This window comes from Ursus arctos, unplaced genomic scaffold (genome assembly GCF_023065955.2).
Source record: "Ursus arctos isolate Adak ecotype North America unplaced genomic scaffold, UrsArc2.0 scaffold_4, whole genome shotgun sequence".
NCBI classification, from domain to species: domain Eukaryota; kingdom Metazoa; phylum Chordata; class Mammalia; order Carnivora; family Ursidae; genus Ursus; species Ursus arctos.
The window spans coordinates 65,195,862-65,221,628 of record NW_026623056.1 but is presented as its reverse complement, the minus strand read 5'-3'; positions in this window follow the sequence as shown (position 1 = coordinate 65,221,628).

Genomic DNA, 25,767 nt, shown 5'->3' with positions numbered 1-25,767 from the left:
TATGAAAACAGAGGCAGTTAAATCCAAGGAAGACCACACGTGTGGATCTTCCCGAATGCAAAGGATCCTCTGTCGGCTTGAAGTTATGACAGCGAAGGAGTCTCATCACCAAGTAGAGAGACATTGGATAAAAGAGCAAAACGTGATTAGAATAACAAAAAGAAAAAAGAAGTCCAAAAAAGAGCCCTTTGATAGTTGACAAAATCCCTCTTCCACTCCAGAAGTTTACCCAATCATGAAAAGAAAGCGAGGGATTATTTAAAGTGCCAATTTGAGTATTCATATCAGTTAGAAACCCAGAAGTATTTTTGTGGTAACTTGGAACGTTTGTTCTTATAACACACGGTCCACCTTGTGCAGCAGTAAAACCACCGATTGCCCTTCTGTTTGTAGACTGCTTCGCGCATTTGTACCACTTCAGTATTTAGTAGAGAAATGTTATTTTGAGTATCACTCAGGGCTTTGACCATATACTTAAGAGCTTCCATGTGCCAAACAACATTGTCCAGTCCCAAAGAGGGAACAAAAATGGATGTTAGGTGGTCATACCAATGAAACACAGGACATGTTCACCATCATTTTAAATTTGGAAGGTTGGCTGGGATAGTAATGGTTTTAATAATGCGTCCATGCATCCAGGGAAAACCCAGAGTACAGTGGCCTACCCAGCCTGGGGGAAGCCACGGCCACAACTTAGAGCCACATAGCCACTGGGTCCTGTTAGATGACAGTCATCTAATTCTGGGCCTCCTTTAAATGAGTCAAGATATCAAGGGCTATTCAGTTTTGGAGGATCATCTTTTGAATTTGTGTAACAAGAGGAGGACTGTTGTCAATTTGTAGGGACCAAGGGAGTCCAAATCTAGGGACAATTTCTTATCACCTCAGTAGCCTTCTTACCCAAATGAGTAGCCTGATGTAAACCTTGTACTTCCTTCCATTGGGTTTTTTTGGGGGGATATAAAGATTTTTCCCTCATTATAACAAGCCAGTCCTGTGCACTTTTTAAATATCCTCATTCCTGGACTCTGTGAATTTCTTGGTCTGAAGAGACTGGACTTATGGACTTTATTGGAGTTAAGACTAATAGAAGACTTAATATTTGATTATTTTATTCTGCTTGCTTGGCTACACAGTCTGCCAAACTGTTTCCTTTAGGTTCTAAGGTCACATACTTCAGATGTCCTTTGAGGTGAATTACAGCAAGCTCCTTAGGTAGGTATACAGCCTCAAGAAGAGTAATAATTTCAGGCCCATATTTGATTGGGGAGTTATAGCTTGATAATAATCCCCTTTTCTTCCAAATTGCTCCATGGGCATGTAGGACTAGGAAGGCATATCTGGAATCAGTATAAATATTAATTTTTAAGGCTTTGACAATTGCAAAGCACAAGTGAGAGCTATAGCATACCCAGCTTTTCTTATTCCCTTTTCCACAAAACTATTGCCATCAGTAAACCAATTGTCATCTGCATTTTCAATAGGGGAATCTTTTAAATCTGGTCGACTAGAATAAAAAAGACCAATAACCTTATACATTATAGAAGTACAATGGTCAGATTCAGGTATAAGGGTAGCTGGGTTTAAAGTTTGACAGGTTTTAAGTATTATATCAGGCATATCTATAAGCATAGCCTGGTATTTAAAAAGTCGGCCTCCCATCATCCATCAGTGGCCTTTGGCCTCTAAGAGACTCTGGACCTGATGTAAAATCATTACAGTCAGGGACCGTCCCATAGTGAGATTTGAGGCTCCTTTTACCAGGAGAGCTGTCAGATGCTTGGCTAAAGCCTTTGTTTGCAATTCTACCTCCATGGAAATGGCTTTTAGGAAAAATATGACTATGTGATTAAAACCATCAAGAAGCTTTCTTCGTTTGAGGCCTAGCCTTAACAGTATCCTCATTACGAGGAATCACTGGCAAGTGGAAGAAGACTTGTCTCAGGAGATAAGGGCATCCCCAAGTGCATTATCCAATCCAATCATCAAGTGGGGTCAACTATTACCTCCACAAATCCAGAGTTAATCCCATGAAGTGGGGTATGCTCTGGCCTTTAAGGAGCAATTTTGTCATTCCAGCCACAAAGACTTGGTCAAGGTGATAGCTGAGTCATACAGTTATTGGGGCATCAATCCCATTTTTCAGCTATTCAAATAATCATATGCCCATCGGGTCCTGTTATTATCCCCACAGAATAACAAGCAAGAAGATTGTCTAGGAGCTATTGTGGCAATTTCTCTGAAGTTTACTTCAAGTTGTCTTACTTAGGTAAACAACAAACATTTAAAGACAATCAGATCTAGAATTTAACATCCACAAAGGTGTGTTATTGAATCCTAAATTTTCTCTCTAAAATCACTCCTGTTTCCAGAAATAGCCAAATCAAGACTAACTTGTTTACAAAACAAGTCCAATTTTAACAAACTTGGCCAAATTATTTACATAAGCTCAGCAAGAATAGTGATTGATACAGATCTTTTTAAAATCTGCTTTGCTGGAACTTTTATAAGGAATCTCTAGGTTGAACTTTTAGTAGTCTCTCTAGGACAGAAGCCAAGTCAACTACTTGCCATCAGACATGCCTGTATTACCTACAGCTATGGGCAGATTCCCTTCGTGAGGTTCCCAAAGTATTCTGAGCTTCCTGCACCTGCCAGGAAGTGACATTCTTTACTCACCTGGTGAGGCTGCTGGGAACTCCCTAAGCAGGGTATCAGGCCAACAGTTTCAAGGAGCTTTACAGCTCTAGATTTCAGAAAGTCAGTTCCTTAAAGCTCTTTGGTCATATCTGAGTCTATGCAGGTCTCTCAAATATGACATTCCAGTCAAAGCCTTGGTAAAAAAACCAGTATTTCCAATGGTGTCCCATTACAAGGAAAACTTAGCAAGTGACTGTGATTGCCATGGAAGAAAGGATACTTACTGAGACCTTTTGAATTTATACACACACACACACACACACACACACACACACGTGTGTGTATGTATATATATATATGTAACCAAAAAATATATATACATGTGTATATATACACATAACCAATATCTGTATGTATATATATATATATGTATATATATGTATATATATGTGTGTGTGTATACACACATGCACATATATAATTATCTCCCCTTTCTAATTTCTTTTTTTTTTTTAGATTTTATTTATTTGACAGAGACACAGTGAGAGAGGGAACACAAGCAGGGGGAGTGGGAGAGAGAGAAGCAGGCTTCCCGCTGAGCAGGGAGCCTGATGTGGGGCTGGATCCCAGGACCCCGGGATCATGACCTGAGCCGAAGGCAGACGCTTAACGACTGAGCCACCCAGGCGCCCCTCTCCTTTCTAATTTCTATACATTTCCCTTTCATGAAAATGATTTTGTGAAGTTCATTATGTTTTCGTAAAAGTGTAAGTTAAGGACAGAGGAAAGCATTAAATTTGAATTTCCTTGGTTTTAGTCCTGAGGTGATTCAAGCCATTAAAGCTATTTAAACACCTTTCCTTTGGAATTCAAGATTGCAGCATGCTGTCTTGAGGCAATGTAATGCTGAAAAACAAGACTTTAATGATTAAAAAAAAAGAGGAACAAAGACTGAGCTACTCTTGTCAGTGTCAGTAGGTAAATAGCGCTAATCTGTCTTCATTATTGCTATGCATGCTGTAATACCAGGTGGGAGAATGTGTAATATCTTTTACCATTATCCAAGAGCTAAGTACCATGAAGAAACTTAAAGGCAGAATTATCTTTGATCAACAAAAATGTGGCAATCATTTCAGTCTGAAATTGCCTTCAGAGGATTTTGACATCTTTCTGTGAAGACGCAAAGACCTCTCACTTTCCCATATTGTCATTATTTCTTTAGATTGTAAAGTTTGTTAGATTTGAATTCTTAGCACAAGCTGCTTGGGGGGGGGGGGGGGCGGATCTCCAAAACAATAGAACACCTCTATCAGATTCTTTTGGTAATCCCCCTAAAGACATAAAAATTAATCTAAGAGAAAAATCATGAGATTAAAAAAATGCAAGTACAGTCAGAATTGAATTATTAGTTCTTTTGAACAGTTTCATTTCTGACCTGTATATTCTTGATTCCTCTAAAAGATAATTTTCATTTACTTTTGAAATTTTGCACATGACCCAGATTTGCTAAACCCCAACTAATCAAAATTGGCCCCATGCAGAGTTGTTAAATGACATTTGCCTCGGGGTTCTTTTTAGTGCCCCTTTCCACTGCCTGTAGGACATTCTTGAAAGAACTCATCATACCCAAAAACCAACCTATGCCTCTCCCTTTCCTCACACCCAAGCCCCACTTCTCACCTCGACCACCATCTGCTACTCGAGTGTTCCCCGTGTTTAGTAATGGACTCATCATTTGCCGAGTTATTAAAAAGATATGTACTCATCCTTGATTCCACATCTAATCAATCTTCATGTTGCTAATTCTACCTTCTAAATATTTCTTGAATTTGTCCCTTTTACTCCATTCTTATGTAAACTTTCCACTATCTTATGTTCCTCTTTATCTGTTCTCCACCAGATAACCATGCTGACCAGTTAAATGAAATCTGATTCTCTCACTCTTTTGTTTCAACTCTTCAAGGGATAGCATAAAAGCCACATTCTTTTATGTTAAAAACCCCATGTAATCCTGGCCCTACTTACATCTTCAGTCTTTTTTCTTAGCTCTCAATTATTTTCTCGGTTACTTCCAAATCTGCTCAGCGACTAAGTATAATTAACCATTAAAAATTAGATATATACATAGCAAGTCTGGTAACCTAGGAGTAGTTATTGTGGTTTTAAGGTACATTATATGAAGAGGTTTAGAGAGATAAAGTTAGACTAGTAAGTTGTGATTATTCATGGAGAGACATAATGACATACTAAGGAATATGGATTTGATTTATTCTAAAGGAAATGGGAAGCCAAGGGGAGACATGATCAGTGTGATAGTTTAGGATAATAAAGCTTAGAGCAATAGGTAAAATTGGGTGGAGTGTGCAGGGCTGGATTGGGAAACCAGTAAGGAAGCTATGAAAGTGAACTAGAAGTAATGAGAACTTCCATTATGGTAGTGGCTGTAAGAATGGAAGGGAAGAAATCAAAGGGAGAATTATAATGAAGGAAAATTGATAGTTCTCAGCAAGTGATTGCCTGAGGGAGACAAAAGGAGAGAGAAGAGTCAAAGGTAACTGAGTATTTGAGCATAATGAGTAGGAGGAAGATGGCACCATCAACCCCCAAGACATACTGGAAGAACACACTGTGTCCAGCTCCAGCCACACTGGGTTTGAGCAGTATTGTGACATGCCATTCATGTAATGTTCAGAGAAGAAGACTGAAAATTGCAAACAAAGTCTTTTTTATTCTGAGTCACAGATTTTCACGGATTATTATTTTTTTAAATACCCCTTCCTTTGGTCCTAGTATGGGAGAAAAAAAAATTACATAGCCTAGACATTTATAATTCTGTAAGGGAATATTAAAATCCTAGTTGGTATAGCACAAAGCAGGACTGGCTACATAATTTACAGAGTTTGGTGCAAAATGAAAATTTGGGGTCCCTGGTTTAAATATTAAGGATTCTAAGACTATAACATTAGTAGACCAAGTCCAGAGTCCTAGCTTCTAAGCACTGAGATCTGTGCAACTACAGAGATTTCACACCTGTGAAGTCAGCCTGTGCAAGGATGGAGTGTTCTACCTCTCTTATTTTCATGATTACTAGAAGATTTTAAGAGTCCATATATATCCTCTTGCATATCTCAAGATGCCCTTTTAATCCTGATCGGGCACAATCAGCTTTACTCATATTGAGTGTGTCTGATATAACCGTAGTTAGTCAAAGTACATCTTCTTCTATACAACTCTTGACACATTTACTATCTGTCAAAGACATAGATATTATGGGGAAAAAATGGAGAAGAAAAAGAAGTTGAGAAAAGTAAAACAAAAATCTCATTTTTGCTGTATTTCTTCCTGTTACTAAGTTAAATTATTTGATATTATTTTATTTTTTAATAAGCATTAGCTAGGCTTGGTTCTAAACCCTTTACAAATGTTAACTGGTGGTTCAGAACAAATGTATGAAGCAGATCTATTATCCCCATTCTATAAGTGAGGAATGCAAGGCACACAGAGGTTAAGAATTTGCCCAGCATTATACAGCCAGAAGTGGCAGAGACCAAATTTAAAGTAGGGCCCCCTAGCTCCAGAATTTATGTTCTTATACTAATATACTGTGCTATTACCTCAATATGGTACCACGTCCCCACAAACTAAAACAGGGGTAGAATAAATTGTTACTTATTTTTAAAATTCCAGGGGAAATGGCTACTTGATATATATAAAATATTTTTCAAAAAAATGTCTTAAGTAGAATGAACAAAAATTATGAAACATTATTGATAGTATCCAAGAGAGAAACAGTGGAACTCTGGGTAAATTTTGAATACAGCATATTGAGGTAAGTTAGCATTACAAATAATACACTATCTTTCATTTAAATTCCCACAATTATCTACAACTAAAATTTAAGTCACTAGCTTGTCATCTAATGTATAAAGTATATTAAATGTCTACTTTGAGGGGAAGGGGAGGAGGAGTTTCTTTTGTATTTTTTAATTGACTGCTTGGTATCCTGCTACCTCCCTGCCTCATGCCTAACACAGTGAAGAGTTAAGGAACTCTTGTTTTATTATTTAGTATTCTGTACCATAATATAAAACCATTAGACCAGAGGCCTTAGGTGTTTCAAGAGGTTGGAAGCATCTGGCAGAGAGATGCTGATGGAGAAGTCTAACTGGGAATAGACACGAGTTGGTGTGCAGTCAGGCTCCTGGAGAATAGTCTAATTCTAGTTCTTTGGGAGATCAAAAAGTGTATGCTAGCTTTCTGACATATGAAAGAGAAAGCAATAACTTCATACTAACATCTCATTAACATTCACTCTTTACCTATCTTCAAACTTTTCTAAAATCTAGATGATGATAAAATTTATCTTCTAAAACATGGAGCTGTTATAGGAATTGTTTTTCTTTAGTTCCTGCTGTTCTTGGTCACGCTGCTTCAGAGAATGAAGAGGTAGACCAGACGGAGTGGTGGGCAGCAGAGCAAAGTTTATTGAGCGATAGTAAAGTGATAGTACAAAGCTCCTGAAGAGAGAAGGGAGTTTCCAAGTCTAGGGTCTTTATGGGCTTATTGGTGGGCTGTTTCAATCTGATGAACCCTCCCTGTGCCTGTCATCCAATCAGGTCTTTGTCATCTATCTATCACATGGGAAAGGGTGGAGTGCTCCTTCCAGGGTGGTGTAAAATCCTTTTAAGGGTGGTTTCCTGGGGGGCGGGGCTTTTCCCTGCCTGCTTTTCTTCCACCTTGCCTTCATCAGAACTGCTTTTGAAAATAAAAGTGAGTATTATTAAAAATTACAGTGCGATAACAGGTATATGCCAGGACGATCCCAGCAAACCACAGTATATGGTCACTTGATCTATAACCAATTCAACCTACCCATCTTTACCTTAGCCAATTATTCCATACCCGATCTCCAAAAAAAAAAAAAAAAAAAAATGAAAGCTCATTAAACTCACTCCAAGCTGGTAACATTAGCTAATTGGCCCAGGTATAACCATACGCATTTGGTTCATTTTCTGTGACTCAACACATGCAAGAGCAAATGTTTTTCAGCTCATCCACTCTTACTTCTCAGATATAGGTCAGTAGGAAATAGAAGTTTTGAAAACTGAAATTTCTAGTTTATCATGCTTATACCAATTTTGAAAGATATGAAAGAAAGATGAGGGAGGGAGAGAGGGGAAGAAAAAAGTGAAATAGAGGTCAACTGGCCATTTGGACAGATGAGAAAGGTGACTGCCAATTTTCATATTAATACCTGTGAAATCTGGTCCAATAATTTGATTTTTATCAATAATCCCAGGTCTGATGAGGCTTAGAATTAAGAAACCATGGTCAAATTTAAAGTAATACCTATATATCAACCACACGTGAAAATATACTCTAGACTCTGATATTTATAGATTTAACATTTTTGTTTTGGCTACTTATATGAGACCCAAGGCTCTAGGACATTTATGCATTTGTGATCTTGCTGATTCACATATTTTATTTATAAAATGAGTATGGAAATAAACCACTTAGCTAGCAAGCGACCCCAGTTGACTGTGGTCATCACATCCACATCTGAAAATTGGTGCTAGTGTTCTTCATTCACCATTAGCAAGTATTTTACTGGAAGATTATATGCTAGGATAATGTCCAATAATTCAATGGCTTAGTGTTCTATACAATGAAACAAAACAAAACAAAACAACAACAACAACAACAGCAGCAGCAGCAGCAGCAAACTCCCTTTTCCAAGAATCAAGGTCAACTGTGTGCACAAGCAAATCCCTGCTAGTGGGTCAATCCATTTAAATCCAAAAATGTAAGTCATAAGGCTGTTTTGGATAAACTAAAATTTGGATAGGGAAAGTTGGATGTTCTTACAGGATAGCATGAAGTTATGTGAATTGATGGATTGTCCTACTCCACTCCAAGAATTTTTCTACCTAAAAAATTATGGCCCCTTGATTCAGAGCACTGCTTTCCCTATACAGTGTTGGATAAACACAGAATTCATTGTCTGCAGCATTTTTTCTTTTTGAGTGCCCACAAGCACCATTACATCAATCAAGCAAGGTACAACCTTATTGAATAGCCTGAAATTTTCTTTTATATCAGTCACATTTCAGGCCTATTTGAGGCTATAACTTGGTTACCTTGATCAGACATAGGCTAATCCCAGGTCTCTATCATCAACCCATTTATAAATCATTTCTTAGGTATGGGATAACTTCAGCTCCCCCCTACCTCTTATTAGTATAAGCTGTTTTTTTGTTTTGTTTTGTTTTTTGTTTTTTTCCTGTTTCAGTCTTAGAGTGAGATTTTCTTCCAAATTCTGAGGCCTCCTTTAATAACTACAATGATCCAAATGCAGTTTTGGGGAAAATTTAATTTCATATTTAGACTTATTCTTTGAATAATTTAAGTCCTTCACAGGAGATCGGTTTTACTAATCTGCCAGCTGTGATATACATTGTTAATCATTAGAAAAAGAAAGCTGAAAATTGAACCAAAAAATAAAATTTTACTTAAAAAAATTGAGTTTTATATAAATTAAGAGAGGCAAAGAATGGCATAATAGACATTTTGGCAAATAAGAATCTTTCAAGTTTTTCTTTTTAAAAAACATCTTTGTGTCTCTTTTTTGGTAACGGTTTCAGATGGAGCAGAAGGATTCATGTCACTATGTACTTTATCTAATACTTTGTAACTAGCCACCCCAAAATTTAGTGGCTTAATACGTTTTTTGTTTTCTTCATGATTCTACAGCTGGCTAGACCCAGCTTAATGGTTCTTCTCTCCCTGTGTTACTGGCTAGATTATTCACGTGGTTGCCTTCATCTGGGGATTCAGTAGTACAGCTATGGCTGGATGCCCAAGAAACCTCCTTCCTAGATCTGCCAGTTGATACTGGCTATCAGCTGGGTTACACGTTTAGCCTCCATGTGGCCTTTCTCTTTCCAGTGGCCTGCACTTGCTTCCTCAGAAAGTGGCAGCTGGGTTCCAACAGAATGAAAACAGAAGCAAGCAGGCCTCTTTATGCCTAGATTCAGAACTGGCACAGGCTCACCTTCACCATTTCCTATAGGTCAAAGCAGTCACAGGACCAATCCAGACGCCAGTGGATTGGATATGGTCTTTGCCTTTTAGTGAGAAGAGAGGCACGTGCATATAGGAATGGGTTTGGGACAGCTGTCTTTGCAGATAATCCACCACTCATGCGGTACCTACTTCTGACGTGAAGTCCTCACTGGAGAAATAAAGGCTATACACCCGTCTGTACTGAAATCAGGGAGGCAAAAAATGAACTGGATGCTTAACAAAATTTTCTCCCTTGTAATCATGATATAAATTGTCTCATAAGAGTTACTCCAAACTGTCTTCCCTTAAGTTTGAAGTAAATCTTCAAGTCACCAGGTTACTTTGGTATTTTTATACATTTTCCCAACTTCTCATTTCTTGAAAAATGTCTGCTCTGGGAAGATTTTTTTTCTAAGGTAAAACCAAGAAAATTCATAACCTTTCTCTATCTAGCAGAGATTTAACTAAGAAAAACAAGTGTAAATAATGTTTATCCAAACTTAGTAATTAGTTAAAATATCATTAAGTTCAGTCTATATTGATACATTTCTCCTCACAAAATTATATGTAGCAAATAACCATTAACTATCATCTGATATCACTCCTGCCTTATACAAAATTCTAATCAAACAGGTCTTAGTTCTGAAGAGTTGCCAATGTAGGGGCGCCTGGGTAGCGCAGTCGTTAAGCGTCTGCCTTCGGCTCAGGGCGTGATCCTGGTGTACCGGGATCGAGTCCCACATCGAGTCCCACATCGGGCTCCTCGGCTGGGAGCCTGCTTCTTCCTCTCCCTCTCCCCCTGCTTGTGTTCCCTCTCTCGCTGGCTGTCTCTCTGTCACATAAATAAATAAAATCTTTAAAAAAAAAAAAAAGTTGCCAATGTAAATATTTAGTATCTGAAGCATATTCTACTTTTAAAAAATAAAATTCAGAAAATAAAACTCATGAAGAGGTTTCTTATTCTCCAGTATTATATTGTTTGAAAAGAATGTCTTCCTCTTTTTCTTCCTCCACAAAGTATAGCAATCCTAGAATCACTCAGCAACAAATTCTAAAGACAGACTATCTGAGAGGAGAAATGAAGAAACTCCTGTCTCCAAATGGCAAAGTCCACTCACACAAAGGGGTGGAATACATCGTCATCTACTGGAAAGTTCTGTTGGTCTGATCTGACCAGGCAGAGAAAATTCATGGTGTATGTTTTATTTGGCTCCAACCCTTCACAACACATCTATGTCTATTTACCTGGACAATTTTAGGTTTCCTATATGTAAGAGGTGGTTAGAAGACATAATACATAAATTTTTACAAATAAGGATCAACCTGATCTATGCCCTTAAATAATATTTATGTATATACATACACACAAACACGTATATATATATATATATACACACACACACGTTTATATATATGTATATAGGTTTTTAAATACTATTACAGACATAGGGAAAAACTTTCAAAAGCTGTATGCATCCAAAAAGTTATTTGAAAATTAATCATGGAATATTTCAGATTCTAAAGGCAAAAATTAGGTATACTTTTAAAATGATTTTGTCAGAATGGAACAATGAATAAGTTTCATTAAAATTAGGAGGAAAAATAAGTTGGTCAGCTGTGGTAGGGAGAAAAGTGCCCTTCCACCCTAAGATATTCATGCCTTAATCCCTGGAAACTTTGGACATGTTCTCTCACACAGTAAGATAGACTTTGTAAAGGTGATTAACGTTAAGAAGCATGATAGGAAAAGATAGTCTTGGATTACCTGGGTGGGCCCAATTTTAATTACATGTGTCCTTAAAATTGGAGGACACTTCCAAGCTGTGGTCAGAGAAGAAGATATGACTATAAAAGAAGAGTCAGAAACATGCGATATGAAATGACTCAACCTGCCATTCCTGGCTTTGAAGCTGCAAGACAAGGGACACCAACCAAGGAACGTGGCTAGCCCCCAGAGGCTGAAATGGGCAGTTACATGGATTCTCCCTGTGACTCTCCAGAATGAAACAAAGCTTTGTCACCATATTGATTTTAGCCCATACTGGACTTCTAACCCACAAAACTGGAAGATAATAAATTTGTAATTCCTACACCATTAAATTTCAGGCATTTTTTATTTCAATTTTATTTCAATTATTTATTTATATATAATGTTACTACCATCCAAACCTAAAAACACATAAAATATTTAGGGCATACAAACTATTCTTATATATTCTAATCAGTTACCTAAGTTGAAAATTAACCTGCTGATAAATTAACATTGCTTAAATAAGTTCAATCTGTATTTAGACTGCATGTGCTCGTAGATATGTTAATACATTTAATTATAGCAAATATTCTTTGAAAGAATATAATAGCAAACTTTCGACTAGAAGTATTAGTTTTTCCTTCCAGTGATAATATGGAAGAAACTATCATTACTTAATACTTATATCTACCTCTATCTTTTCCACACAGACCCCAATTTTGAAGCAGGTAGAACCCTTATAATTTCAGACGACGATTCATAATAGGACTAAAACTACCATTACTATGGTCCTATCCACCCTGCCTGTGGCGGGGCCTAGGGTTGGCCATATGGCAAAGGAGAATAAACAAGAAATCTTTTAGGGGACTTCCACAGGAAGAGCTTTGCATCCTACCTTTGCCCTTAAATGAAATGCTGATGTCATGAGTCACAGCAGACACCTTGCAGCTAGAAGGAAATAGAAAAGCACAACTACAAAAAGCCTACATGACAATAGTAGATAGAAGAATAAAAGAACGTGCTTTGAACTGCCTTTCCTGGTCTTATTTTTGAATATTTAAAAGATTTTTTATTAAATAAGCTACTATTACCTGATTTGCTGCTACTTACAGCCAAACATATGTTAACATGTATAAGTGAGAAGACCTTTCTTTAGACACCAAAATATATACAAGTAGTCATAAACAAAGCTTTAAATTAAAAATTCTTATCTGTTATATCCGCTACGAAGTCTAAGCTGGCTCAGTTGGTTAAGCATCTGCCTTCAGCTCAGGTCATGATCTCAGGGTCCACATCAGGCTCCCTGCTCAGTGGGGAGTGTGCTTCTCCCTCTCCCTCTGCCCCTCCCCCTGCTCATTTTCTCTTTCTCTCTCTCTCAAATTAATAAATTAAAAAATCTAATTTTAAAAAATAAAAATAAAGATAAATAAATAAAGAGGCAGGTCAGGGCTTTGGTAAACATCTGGGATTCTCAAAAGTTGTCCTCTGTTACAGGAATGTTTGGGCCAAATCCACTTTATGGATTTGCTGTAACTTTTGTAGAGGATTCAGTATTACTTATTCACGGGCTACTGGTTACTATGAGTTGATAAACGCAGCCATGCAAAGAAAAATACTGTTCAAAAGTGCTCTGTTCAGTTTTTTGAATGAAAAGATTTGTGAGACAGACATCTGACAAAGGTCACGGAGCCTGATGCTGCGTATACAGAGTTGGCACTACTATTCTGTCACTGGCAGAGCCCCCCAACCCTGGCCATCATGACGCCCCCGTCTCCCTAACGCTTCCCGTATACACCGCCTCCAAATCCATTTCTAGAAGGGGAAAAAAGTCTGTTTGGGCAGTATTGCAGGGTCTCTTAAAACAAGCATAAGTTTAAGCAACTCTGCATATAAGAGGAGTTTCTATAAAAAACAGGCTTGTAGGATAGCTTTCAACAAAACAGCGAAATAGGTTGAATCTATGTTTGGTGCCTTTTCCTGCTCCTCCTTTATAGATCTATGCATTTCTTTTTTCTCTTTTCTTCCTTCTTCTTGTTCTTCTTCTTCTTCTTTTTTTTCCCTCTCCAATCTCTTTTCTCCATCCTCCAACTTTTGGCACTGTTTTCTCTGTCAAAGATGCCAATAACCCTCTTTCCCTTCCCCCAAATGCATATTAGTCCCCTCATTTCTGCAACTGATATCATTTAAGAAGAAAATAATTTAAATTCATTCACATTAAAGAATGACTGGCTGATAGGCTCAACTACCCCCATAATTATTTTTATTTTAAAACAAGGAGATTATTAACCTAAATTACACTCATTAAAGAAGCAGCTGGCACATAGGACTGTTTGCATCTACGCTCTGTCTGTGTGAAACTGACCATGTCACTCATTCACATCAGGATGCACTTTTATCTTCTAAAAGACAAGTTTAAATTAGAAAATTGTTACAGCTTCTAAAAAAAAAAAAGTCAATATCCTATTTTTTTTTTTTTTTAACATATGGGAAGAAGAGGATTTCAAGTGAGGGGATCTGCATGGTACACCTTTTCTGGAGCATGCACGTGAATCATCTGACAGACTGATTCTATAAATTCTCTCAACTTTAACCACAGAGATGATAATATTAAAAAATAAAAAATAAAAATACATTTTTAAACAGGAAAGAAGATTCTCATCCCCAACATTTTCTTCTTGGTAATTAATTGGCCCAAAGAGTTTTTCAGTTACTGCCACACTGAGAATGAAAAAAAAAAAAAGATTTATGTAGGGGATGATATGTGATCGTTGGATTCATTTATTCATTAAGGACAAACTCCAGCCCTGTCACGGGTGTGAAAGGCGACAGCTGTAGAAACACACTGCTAAGGAAGTCCCACACCTGCACATAGAAAACTTGGAACTTTCACCATAATCTATGGTGTTCCTTTGCAATTTGACTTGCTACTGTGTCCTAAGTAAACAATGACACTAATTAAGGCTAGCATGCCTCCTTCAAACAAACTCAACTCCAGTTATAAAAAGGCAATATATATACACATATTGTCTAGATTTTAATTGGCTAGATTTGCTATCCATCTCTGTTTGTGATGAAAGGTTACCAGATGGAGAAAAGCAGCAGTAAATTCTAGTTATTGCTCCGGAAATTGCTGTGGCACTTAGTTTTAAATGCAAGTCAAAGTGAAATGCTATTAATAAAAAGGCTCATGACATGAAAAGTTTTAGAGTGGTACAATGCAATTTCGAGTGTGGGAATTCCGGCGTGGGATGTTAGACTATTTACAGAGTACAAGACGACTTGCACTGGGGAAACCTTGACCATGACTGAGATCAGTGAGGATGTATGGAGTCTAATGCTTTTTATATGTACTATGTCTCTCTCAGGATGCTTACTACTAAACAGCTGAGGGAAAAGTTTTAAATAGGGAGCTTAGAGGCATAGGAGATTTAAATTTAATCAGAAACCAATGAATGGGGGCGCCTGGGTGGCTCAGTCAGTGAAATATCTGCCTTCAGCTCAGGTCATGATCCCAGGATGCTGGAATCCAGCCTCAAGTAGGGCTCTCTGCTCAGCAGGGAGCCTGCTTCTCCCTCTCCGTCTGCCTGCTGCTCCCCCTGCTTATGCTCGTACTCTTTGCCAAATAAATAAAATCTTAAAAAAAAAAAAAAGAAAAGAAAAAGAAAAGGAAATCAATGAATGGCAAGAGTTGTACTGTGTTGATACATTTTTAAAGCATGGGACAGTAGTTTGGAACCACATTAGTCTTGCTTAAAAAAGAACAATTGACCCTTAATTTTGCAAAGGTTTCCAGTATGGGTTCCAAATTCTTCAAACCTCCTTTGGACATATCCCATGGCATATCTTCATGCTATATATTCTAAGTCCAGGTTTTCAAGCATTTTCCTAAGATCTCATTTGCATGACATAAACTGAGACACACCCAAAATTTGAATCCAATTCTTATTGCACTCAAGGTCTTGTTCCAATTCTTTGTAGTGTAAAATTTAAGATCACCCACTCATTTCAAAAGAATTGGAAAAGATTTGTGTCAGATGATGAATACTTGATACCCACAGGGGGATTATAAATGGGGGAAAAAAGATAAAATACAAAAACAGGGCCATTCTATTTTTGTATACAAGATTAATTTCTTGGTTTGGCTCTTTGGCATCTATTTGTAAGACACAGCTTTGCAAAAGACAGCGCCATGTTACCAACTATGTTGAATGCTAAATACTGTGGGTAAAAATGGGGAGGTTTGTCTCTTACATGCACTCAACAGAACCCACAGTGGATATATTTCAAATTTCCAGTGAATTCATCAGTTCCTTTGGGCATGTTGGTAGGCACTGGCTTTTTTTGTTGCAGAGAAGATCTATTGCCATTTGCATGCCAGGAGACTCCTTTGCATGTCACCATGTCTCTCTCATCATGCTGTGATTTTTCTCCTGGGCTTCAGCCTGTTCTCCACTTTCTGCTTACTCACAGCACTGAACATTCCCAGGGTAGCTAGCCCAGAGGAAATTCAGTCTTCTCTTCTTTGCTCATCATGACTTGGTTGTGTTTCAGGAGTTTAATTCATTGTACTGGCAGCCAATCATGTAGCATTTGAAGGAAATGAGTAATGGACTTTATAAAATTGCAAGCAGCTAATATGATTGGTCTAAAATACAGGCATTGACACTGGCCATTGTTTTTGATCTTCAAAGCAGCACTGTTTCTATCCCCACTTCATGATGAGCAAAGGGAAATGCAGGAAAGAAACAAGACCCGTCTATGGTTACTAAATGTCAGTCAGGAAAGCACAGGTCTTTTCTATCTTGGTAAAATGCATGTGACTTTGCCCATCAGAGGTTGTCAATCCTTGATCTTTAAACTATGTTAAATTTATAGCATTTATCTGACCCTATGCATTAGTTCATAATTTCACGCACATCTTTCTCGGTACACTTCATGGGAGAAGTTACTTGCCAGCATGCAGTGGTTTCTGGCTTCTTTTCACACTGGCTTCTGAACACAATTACAGCCTAAAGACTGACAAGTTTTCCAGTACCAGTGTTCTATTCTAAAATGAGTTCTACAGATCCTTTTTATGCATGGCTGAATGAAAGGAAATGGAAATAGGAGATCACCATTCTTCATTCTCTTGTTCAATTTCAGGTCAGTATTTTCTGAGAGCCTACTATGTGTTACACTCTAGGCTTCCATAAAATTATAGATACAATTTAAAGCTATGACTACTGAAGAAGATACTTGATACCCCACCAACTCTGGCTGGCCTCAAACACCCTTCTACCTAGCCTTGGGGTTTCGCTATCTTTTTCCAAAAGGGAAGCTTGCTTAACATGTGCTGGGGCTCAGGTTTACTGATGTTAAGTGCTTTGTAAAACCAATAAATATAGTTCAGAAGTTTTGGTGTTGATCTTTTTCTTCTTCTTTTTCTGGAAATCTGCAGAGATCATGAGCACAATGGCATGTGGCTCGCAAGCACATTGCCTATCAGTTCCTGCATGTTTGAAGATGCAGTCAGTGGCAAAAAAATAAAATAAAAAATTGTCTCAGGCGTTGCCAGTAAAATATAGACACAGGAGTCTTATGCCATGAAAATCAGCTTTTTGACCCATTTATCTTGATAGTCTTGATAAAATAGATGACAGATAGATAACATGCTTTTATGTTAAAGAAAAACGGTGCAATCCTTGAGTAATGCCTTTAAGGATAGTGCTGTATTGTTTTATATTTTAGGAAGATAACTAATAATAGTGTGGAGGATAAATTGGCTAAAATAGAAACAATGAGTTAAGTTAGAATACTGTTGTGATAATGCAAACAAAAGAAAAATAAGACCTGAAAGGCTACAGGGGCATTGAGACACTGAGTAGCTTTTAAAGAAGAAGAAGAAGAAGAAGAAGAAGAAGAAGAAGAAGAAGAAGAAGAGGAGGAGGAGGAGGAGGAGGAGGAGGAGGAGGAGGAGGAGGAGGAGGAGGAGGGGGAGGGGGAGGGGGAGGGGGAGGGGGAGGGGGAGGGGGAGGGGGAGAAGGAGAAGGAGAAGGAGAAGAAGAAGAAGGAGAAGAAGAAGGAGAAGAAGAAGGAGAAGAAGAAGAGGAGGAGGAGGAGGAGGAAGGCGGCGACAGAAGAAGAAGAATTCGGTCGAATTTTTAGACACAGTAAAAGGTTAAAATTTGGGAAAATATTTCAAGACTTCTAATTGAGTCATAATGAAAAATGATGTTCTTAGCATAGATAACAGATACATGAAGATCAGTTCGGAAAGAAGATATGTTTAGCTTCCAGAGAGATTAGATTGGGGTCACCTTGAAATATCTATATGGAGGGAGTAGTGATCCAGAAGGAACAGGGATAATGATTTGGGCGCCAACAATGTTTAGACTAAATGAAAGTCATGGGGACACAGAGTGATAAAGGAAGATGATGGGCTGAGATTGGAAACCTGAAGAAATACAACACTTGCAGAGGCAAGGGAGAGCCACAGGATTTATGAAACACTCTGATCAGTTTGGAAAAGGAGAGTGAAAGAAAAAGAGCTGAAAAGATATTTTTCTTTCCTTTTCTTTTTTTTTAAATATCGAATGCTGTCAAATTCATTTAAGAATTTAAAAAGCAGGCTTTGAATCTTAAAACATTTTTTCAGGCAACTTAAAGACAGTTTAGAGTAATGGAAGCACAAGGCAGGGCACTGGGGAATGGAAGAAGGAAGTGGCGATCACTTGTAGGAAACCAATCTTTTAGGAAGCTAACCCCAAAGGCAACAAAGGAATGAATATTTATTGCTATAAAATAAAGATTATTTGAATTGAAGAGTAAAAGATAAAGTACAAAAATAAAAGCCATTGCAGTTATCAAATATTCTGATTCTTTTACTCTGAATTTTCTAAAAATTTTATAAAATCAGTAGAGGCTAGTTTTATAAAAGAAACTCCTACTTTGCAGAGGAAAATCTACATCTTACTAAGTGTAAGTATTTAGCTTGTCAGTTTTGAAGATTAAATTTGCAGAGTTATTCCGGACAAGGGGGCAAATATAAACCAAAATCACTCCAAATATTATTTCCATAGTTTTTAGAAAAGTAGCAAATACCAGAATACTGACACTACAAAGTGAAGGTAGGTAGATAAAGCTATCAAAACAATAACAGTTCGAATTGTTGAAATAAAGTAAAATTTAAATAGACATTGCTATGGCAAGATCTCCAGGGTCTATGTGGTCAAGCTTAGGAGGTATTTCTAGTTCTCAGTTTAATTAGATCAATGTAAAATGTCATGGTCAGTACATCAAATATTACTTGGGATAAAATGAATTTCTACGGGTCTCTAAGAACAACTTGAACTTATGGTTTTAACATTCACTATTATTTTAACAAGCAAAATAATATTTGTAGAGTATTTTATATACCTATACATATAGCTATAAATTTTATAGTTGTCTGACTACCCTTTACTTTGCTCCTTTCCAAGGTAATAAATTTCACTCCGGACATATGGTCTCCAGCTAGAGAAAACTCTCCACACTTCTTTGTGGCCAGGTGGGGCCACTTGACTCCATTTTCCCAATTAAAGTGAAAATTTTAAAAATTGCTTTCTCTTCCTTTGCATTCTTTTCCATTGCCACAAGATAGAATAGTGATGGGCTTGGGACACATTTTTCATTGTGTTTTGGTTCTGAGGTATATTTTCCATAGTATAAAATGCATATTTTCAGGGGATAATTTTGACAAATGTGTGTGTGTGTGTGTGTGTGTGTGTGTGTGTGTATACATATACATATATACACACATATATATATATATAATTTAAATTAACATATAGAATATTATTCCTAGTTTCCACATGTCACTTCTCCATTCATGTTGTTGCATGTACTGATACTTCATCTATTGTCATGGCTGAGTAGTAATCTTTTGTGTGACTATCCTATAATATATTTATCCATAATATTTTCATCCATTCTCCTATTCATGGCAATGTGGGTTGTTTTCAGTTTGGAGCTACTATGAAAAGAACTGTTATGGAAACTCTTTTTAAAATTTTTGTGTGAACATATGTTTTCGCTTTCTTCAAGTAAAACCTAGAATGGAATTACTACTGGGCTCTAGAGAAAGTGGATGTTTAACTTATACTATAGAAACCTCCAGAACAATTTCCAAAGTGGCTGTACTATTTTATATTCCCACTAGTAATATAATTGGACCAGATTTTCACCATGCAGATGAAGATTATGCCCTAAGGGATGGGGAAGCAACTGGATGGGAGAAAACTTGGTCCCTGAACACAGCAATGACTGCTACTATCTTTGATCACTTACCTCCTTTCTATTCCATTAGAGTGAGATAAACAGTGACCTCCCAAGGAGAAGGACAATGGGTTCAGTCTCTCCTGCGCAGGCACCAAGGGGGGTACACTTTTTGCAGAGAACTAATAGAAACATTTTGATTAAAATCCAGTCTGGTTTTTTGGTCATCCTATGTTTAATTTCTAAAAAAATATCAGTGATAACCTTTTCCTCCAGACCAGGCAGACCACTCATATGCCCTGCCCTTGGTGTGCCACTAAAATAAATGACTATCATGACCAAGCCAGTCTGCATTTATAAAAATACTTATCTATTCTCGGTCTTTTTCTTGAAAATACCTAGATTTAAGATGTACCTCCTTAGATTATTACTTTCTTAAAACCATACAAATATTATACAAACATTTAATGTTAACAATTAAAAAAAAAAATCAAAGTTTAGAGTATATTCTTAAACATTTAATTATGAACTGCAATTTAAATAGTCTATCACCTACTTTTTATAGTATAGATCCAGAATAGGTTTTATAGAATGAACACCTTTATAGGAATTTAGAGATACTTTATCATTAGAAATAACAAGACCTGTATTGCATAGAAGTATTTCAGGCCACTGCCCCGTCGGAGATCCTTAAGCAGTGAGCCCACCCCAGCAAGCCTTGCAGAGTGTCATTTCAAGGCTCGTACAGTATGTAACCTCTCTGTAAGTCATTTCTCAACCTGACTGAAGAAAGTGACGTCAACACCCAAACCAAACATCATCCACACCACTTTACTTTCTTGGACAAGGACTTCGATGCTTGGCCTCCTTTAACACCTTTACTTCAACATTACAAATGAACAGGTCTTCACTTTTCTGGCTTCCTCTAAATGTAGTTCTTCATGACAGAGTCACATTCACGGACTAGATTAGTGCACTCACCAGGCATGACACAAATGATATGAATGGAAAAAGGTAGGTACAAGAAAGTTCTCACAATTCCTTCTAGATTTGGGTTATCAGACTTGGTTATTTGGGATACCTCTAATTATAAAGTAAAAATAAATTGCACAAAATACCTAACTGCCTCAAGAAATGTATTTGGATATACTTCCTGGCCATGTTATGCAAAGACTTCCAGGACCACACCTGTGGTTGGAAGTTTCATTTGTAAGTCATTGTAGAAATGGAGAACAAACATCATGGGGCACTATGGGACATCTCAGCAAGAGGACTTACAAGATTGGAGCTTGTTTTAGGGGATTCGGGGGAACTTCAAAGGATGGGGGGCTTTATCCTAGATTGGATGTGGTCATGAAGCAAGTATTTGGATTTTTTTTTTTTTAATTTTATTTATTTGCCAGAGAGAGTGAGTGAGCTCACGTGCGTGAGCACTCAAGCAGGAAGAGCAGCAGGCAGAGGGAGAGGCAGACTCCCTGCTGAGCTGGGAGCCTGACGTGGGACTTGATTCCAGGACCCTGGGATCATGACCTGAGCCGAAGGCAGATGCTTAACTAACTGAGCCACCCAGGCATCCCAAATATCTGGATATCTTAATAGATCTTACCTAGGAGCAAAGACTCAGCAAAGCTAAAGCAGTAATTTGTAAAGCAGAAGTAGTTCACTCATATCCCAAGATGGGGGGATGGTGGGTCATTTTTATGGTTAAAAGGTCATGCTTTTTGCTGGTGTTCAGACATGATTACAGAACTTTTTTTTTTTTTTATCAAGCCATCATAGTCACAGTGTGGCCTTGTTAGATACTGATGTTCTGAAAAACCTATGTTCAACAGGGCATCAAGGCCTACCTATGACTGCCTTCTGTCTTGTCCTTCTGTTTTGGTTTCTTATATCTGCAATGACTTCTGTCCTTCTATTTTGGTTTCCTATTGCTGCCATAACTCGTTATCATAAGCCTACAGGCATAATAAATATTGTCTTACATTCCTATAGATCAGAAGTGCAACAGGAGTTAAAATTGGCTTTGTTTTAGGCATATTAGTTGGGGTGGAATGGAATTGTCCACCTCACTACATAGAACAAGCACTTCTCAGCCTCTGCTCCACTGAGTTAAAAAATTAAAGTTCTAAACATAATAGGGTACATTGAGTTAGGTGTGGTCAACAACCAGATGATTGTTGGTCAAAATATACCCTTGTGAACTGTCAAAATGTCAGAATCTAGGCAGGTTTAAAAAATTAAAGACAATTATAGATACCCATGTTTGTACAAGCAATAAGTCAGTAAGTAATAGAATATATAAAAACTAGAGGACATAGATTTTAAAGAGCAGGACAAATAGTTAAAGCCAACAGACTCGATGATCAATAAGGAGAGACATGGCATGGATGAGCCTAGAGGAAAGTATCAGGAAGGTCTTTATAATAGAGATTAAGCTCTCTCCTGGTCCAGTGCCTGGCACATACAAACTACTTAAATATTCTAGAATGTAACATAATATATACTGTAAAGGAAAAACTTATTCTGAAGTGCTGCTAACCTGAGATATGAGGGTGAAATTAGATAAGTGAGATCATCTGTGACCTGTAAATCATGGCTTATCATGCCAGGAAGAATAGCTAGAGATGAATGCAGACAACACAAATAATATAAAATAACATCAATTTCTCTCAAGCTCAGTAGGAAATAGAATTTTGTCCCAAAAGATTGCTTTAATTGGGCTATTATTTTCTAGTTTAGTTTGCATTTTTTGCTAAAAGAAAATGAAAAAAAAAAACAAAACAAAACATTAAAGTGACTTCCAGTTTCTGGTCTGGCATGTAAAGGGATTAGAAGTTGCCAGTCCATCTTAACAAGCAAAAAGCTGAACAATTTCTTTTTTTTTTAATCAACAACTCTTTTAAATCCATTAATGAAGCGAGGTCACAGGGCAAACCGTTGCCCACAAAATTGGAGACAGGAGGATACAGAGAATCACAACTCCCCTGAGCATATGAAACCCACAAGCAGAAGCTTTCATGGGAACCAGCGCTGGGGTAGGAAGACCTGAATGGTCATTGTTCCATTGCTGGAGGCTCAGTGTAGACAAGTCTGAGAGCTAAAGACTCCAGGGGATCTAGTCATTGGAGGACCCCCACATTGTTGTTGAGTTTTACTCCTGGACTCCCACCAGGTTTTTATTTTTTGTTTGAAACAGTGAAAAATCCTCTCATGTTTCTGGCAGGGGCAGGAAACAAGGAACCATTCTGAAATATGCCAGAGCACTTTGTTCTTCTTAACAAGGTCTGCACTCAGGAGAAACACGTTTACCAGAAATTAATTTGCTGGGGTTTATATGAACCTCACTGATCTGGAAGAAGTAAAATACCCTACTCCAGGACACAGGTTCACCAACCACTAATCATTGGATTACAGATGGTTTCCCTCCCCCCCACATTACCACCACATTACTAAAGACTTATTTACTGTAGCTCATTTACACAGCATACCATGTCTACCTTTTAACAAAAAGTATAAGACATACTAAAAGACAAAAAAACAAACCAACCAAAAAACAACCCAAAAATGCAATTTGAAAAGACAGAACAAGCATCAAAAGCAGATCCAGATATCACGGAGATGCTGGAATTATCAGACCAGGACTATATGGTTCATACATTAAGGTCTCTGATGGGAATGTAGAGATGGAAATTCTAAGAAAGAATTAAAAAGAAATGCTACAAAACAAAAGCACAAACAGAAGTGACAAATGCCTTTGATTACCTCATTACTAGACTGAGTATGGCCAAGGAAATAATCTCTGAGCTTAAGGATATGCCAATAAAAACTTCCAACGCCGAAAAGCAAAGCAAAGCAGACTGCAAGGCAAACCTAACAAGAAAAATGGAACAGTATATCCAAGGACTACGAGACAACTACAGAAGGTGTTACATGACATAAGAAGGAGAAAAAAGACAGGAACAGAAGCAATATTTAAAGAAACAAAATAAAGGCTGATAATTTCCACAAAATTAATGTCCAACACCAAAGCACAAATGCAGGATGCTCAGAGAACACCCACCCAGCAAAACAAATGTCAACCCACCCACACCCAGGTGCATCATACTCAAACTGCAGAAAACCAAAGATAAAGCAAAATACCTTAAAGACATAGTTAACCGACACCAGACGTTCTTCCCTCGGTTTTAGGAGAGTCCCCCACCTACTTGAATCTTCATCTATCATTCTCTTCCTCAAAAGAAGTAGAAGAGATTTTTACATGAGCCAACTCAACACTTCGTGTTTACCATTAGGCATCAGAGAACCTATTTCACGGGAGAGTTCAACAGTGAATTTTATTGAAATGAAACCGGCTTCAGATTCAAACACCTGAATTTAATTTCTTGCTCAGCCTTTAACTACATTTAACATTAAAAAATACCTAATTTTACTAAGGCTTTGTTTTGACCTCATAAAAATGATAGTAGTATTTTGCAGGGTTATTATGAATATTAGAGATTACATGTATAAAACTAGTATAACTTCTACTTAACAAAATTAGCTGTTCAGTAAATGATAGGTGCTATAATCATGAGTAGTGGAAGGTTATAGTCATATTGAAATAAAAAGAAACAGAATAAAAAATGTTTTCCTGATGTGTGTGTGTGTGTGTGTGTGTGTGTGTGTGTGTGTTTTCTAGCCATCTAATCCTACCTTAGCTCCATGAAACGCTGGAATAAAATCCTGTCATTCCAGACAATCTCAAAACAGGACAGAGACTAACGTCACGAACCCACTCCAGTTGGGGCTCTTTCCTGTCCTTCATTTCTGTTAGACCTACTTTCTCACTAGGTTATAAAAACAACAGAATACTTTAGCCTTTAAAAAAAATTATTTGCTAATCCAGTAAGCCAAGGAATAAACATTAAGAGAACGAGAGTGAAAAATCACAGAATTAAGAACAGTCCTATCTCTGGTCAAAACTTGATTGCAAAACCTTCTTGGCCCCCGAGATGAAAAATTCCTCCTACCGTTGGAAGCAGTGGTCTCTCTCCTTGGCCTTTCTGGAAGTTTTCAAGGTTGGTAGCTTCAAGGCAATATGTCTCAATCCCGGATGCACTTTAGAACCAACTGGGGAGTTTTAAATAGACTTCTGTCTGGGCCCTGCCCTAAGTAATTTGGGGTTTAATTGGTCCCTAGTGGGGCCTTGGAAGCAATGTTGTTTTTTAAAGCTCTCCAGGTAATATTAATGAAACTTCAGCGCTGAAAGCCACTGTGTTAAGGCAAACTTTCACATGGTTTTCAGGCCAATCCCCCTGTTTATCCCAAGGCTCATCTTCTGTGCTTGGGGTCAGGATTCACTTCCCCTATAGCTGCCACACTTCCCTCTTGGGATTTAGTCTGGTTTCCTGATGCTAGTTTCTTTACTAAATTGCTTCCGAATTAGTTCTCCCTTTGGTTGTGAGTCAAGCAAATCAATGTATCAGTGTGTTCCTCAATTATCCACCGATTCTTGGCATCTGGAAATGGCTTCTGGGGTGTGTGTGTGGGGGGGGGGGGGGTGCGCTTCTCTGCACAGGTGCAAACTATGCATTTTTAAAAGTTGACTGTTTCTTAAAGAAAGATCAGGTAGCTTTGAAATACGGGATAAAGTGTGCACCTTTCTTAAAGGAGAGACAGATTTCAAGCACCGTGCATACACAGGCACTCTGGAAAGGCCTGGTAAACCACATTGGCTTCTTTGCCTCGTTTTTCCTACTGTGCTGAATTTTTGTGGCTGTGGAGTCCAGCGCACCAGTGCCCAAACAAATTACCTCTCCTCATCATTCTTCATATGACCTGTCCATACTTTAGCATGAAAATGTCATATTGCATTTTCTTATTCTTTAGTTACAGATTAGATCTTTTAAAAATTAAGATGCAGAAGTTCACTTATTCATTTACCAAATTCCTTTGTTCCTAAGAGCTGATCCTTTTTGGGTCTCACAGAGGCCCAATATTATGGCCACCACTTTCCTTGCATAGAAATAGCTACGGGACTTTTACCCAGAATGAAAGCTAAGGTTGCCTATGAAATAAAAAGGGTAGCCTTTATTCAAAAA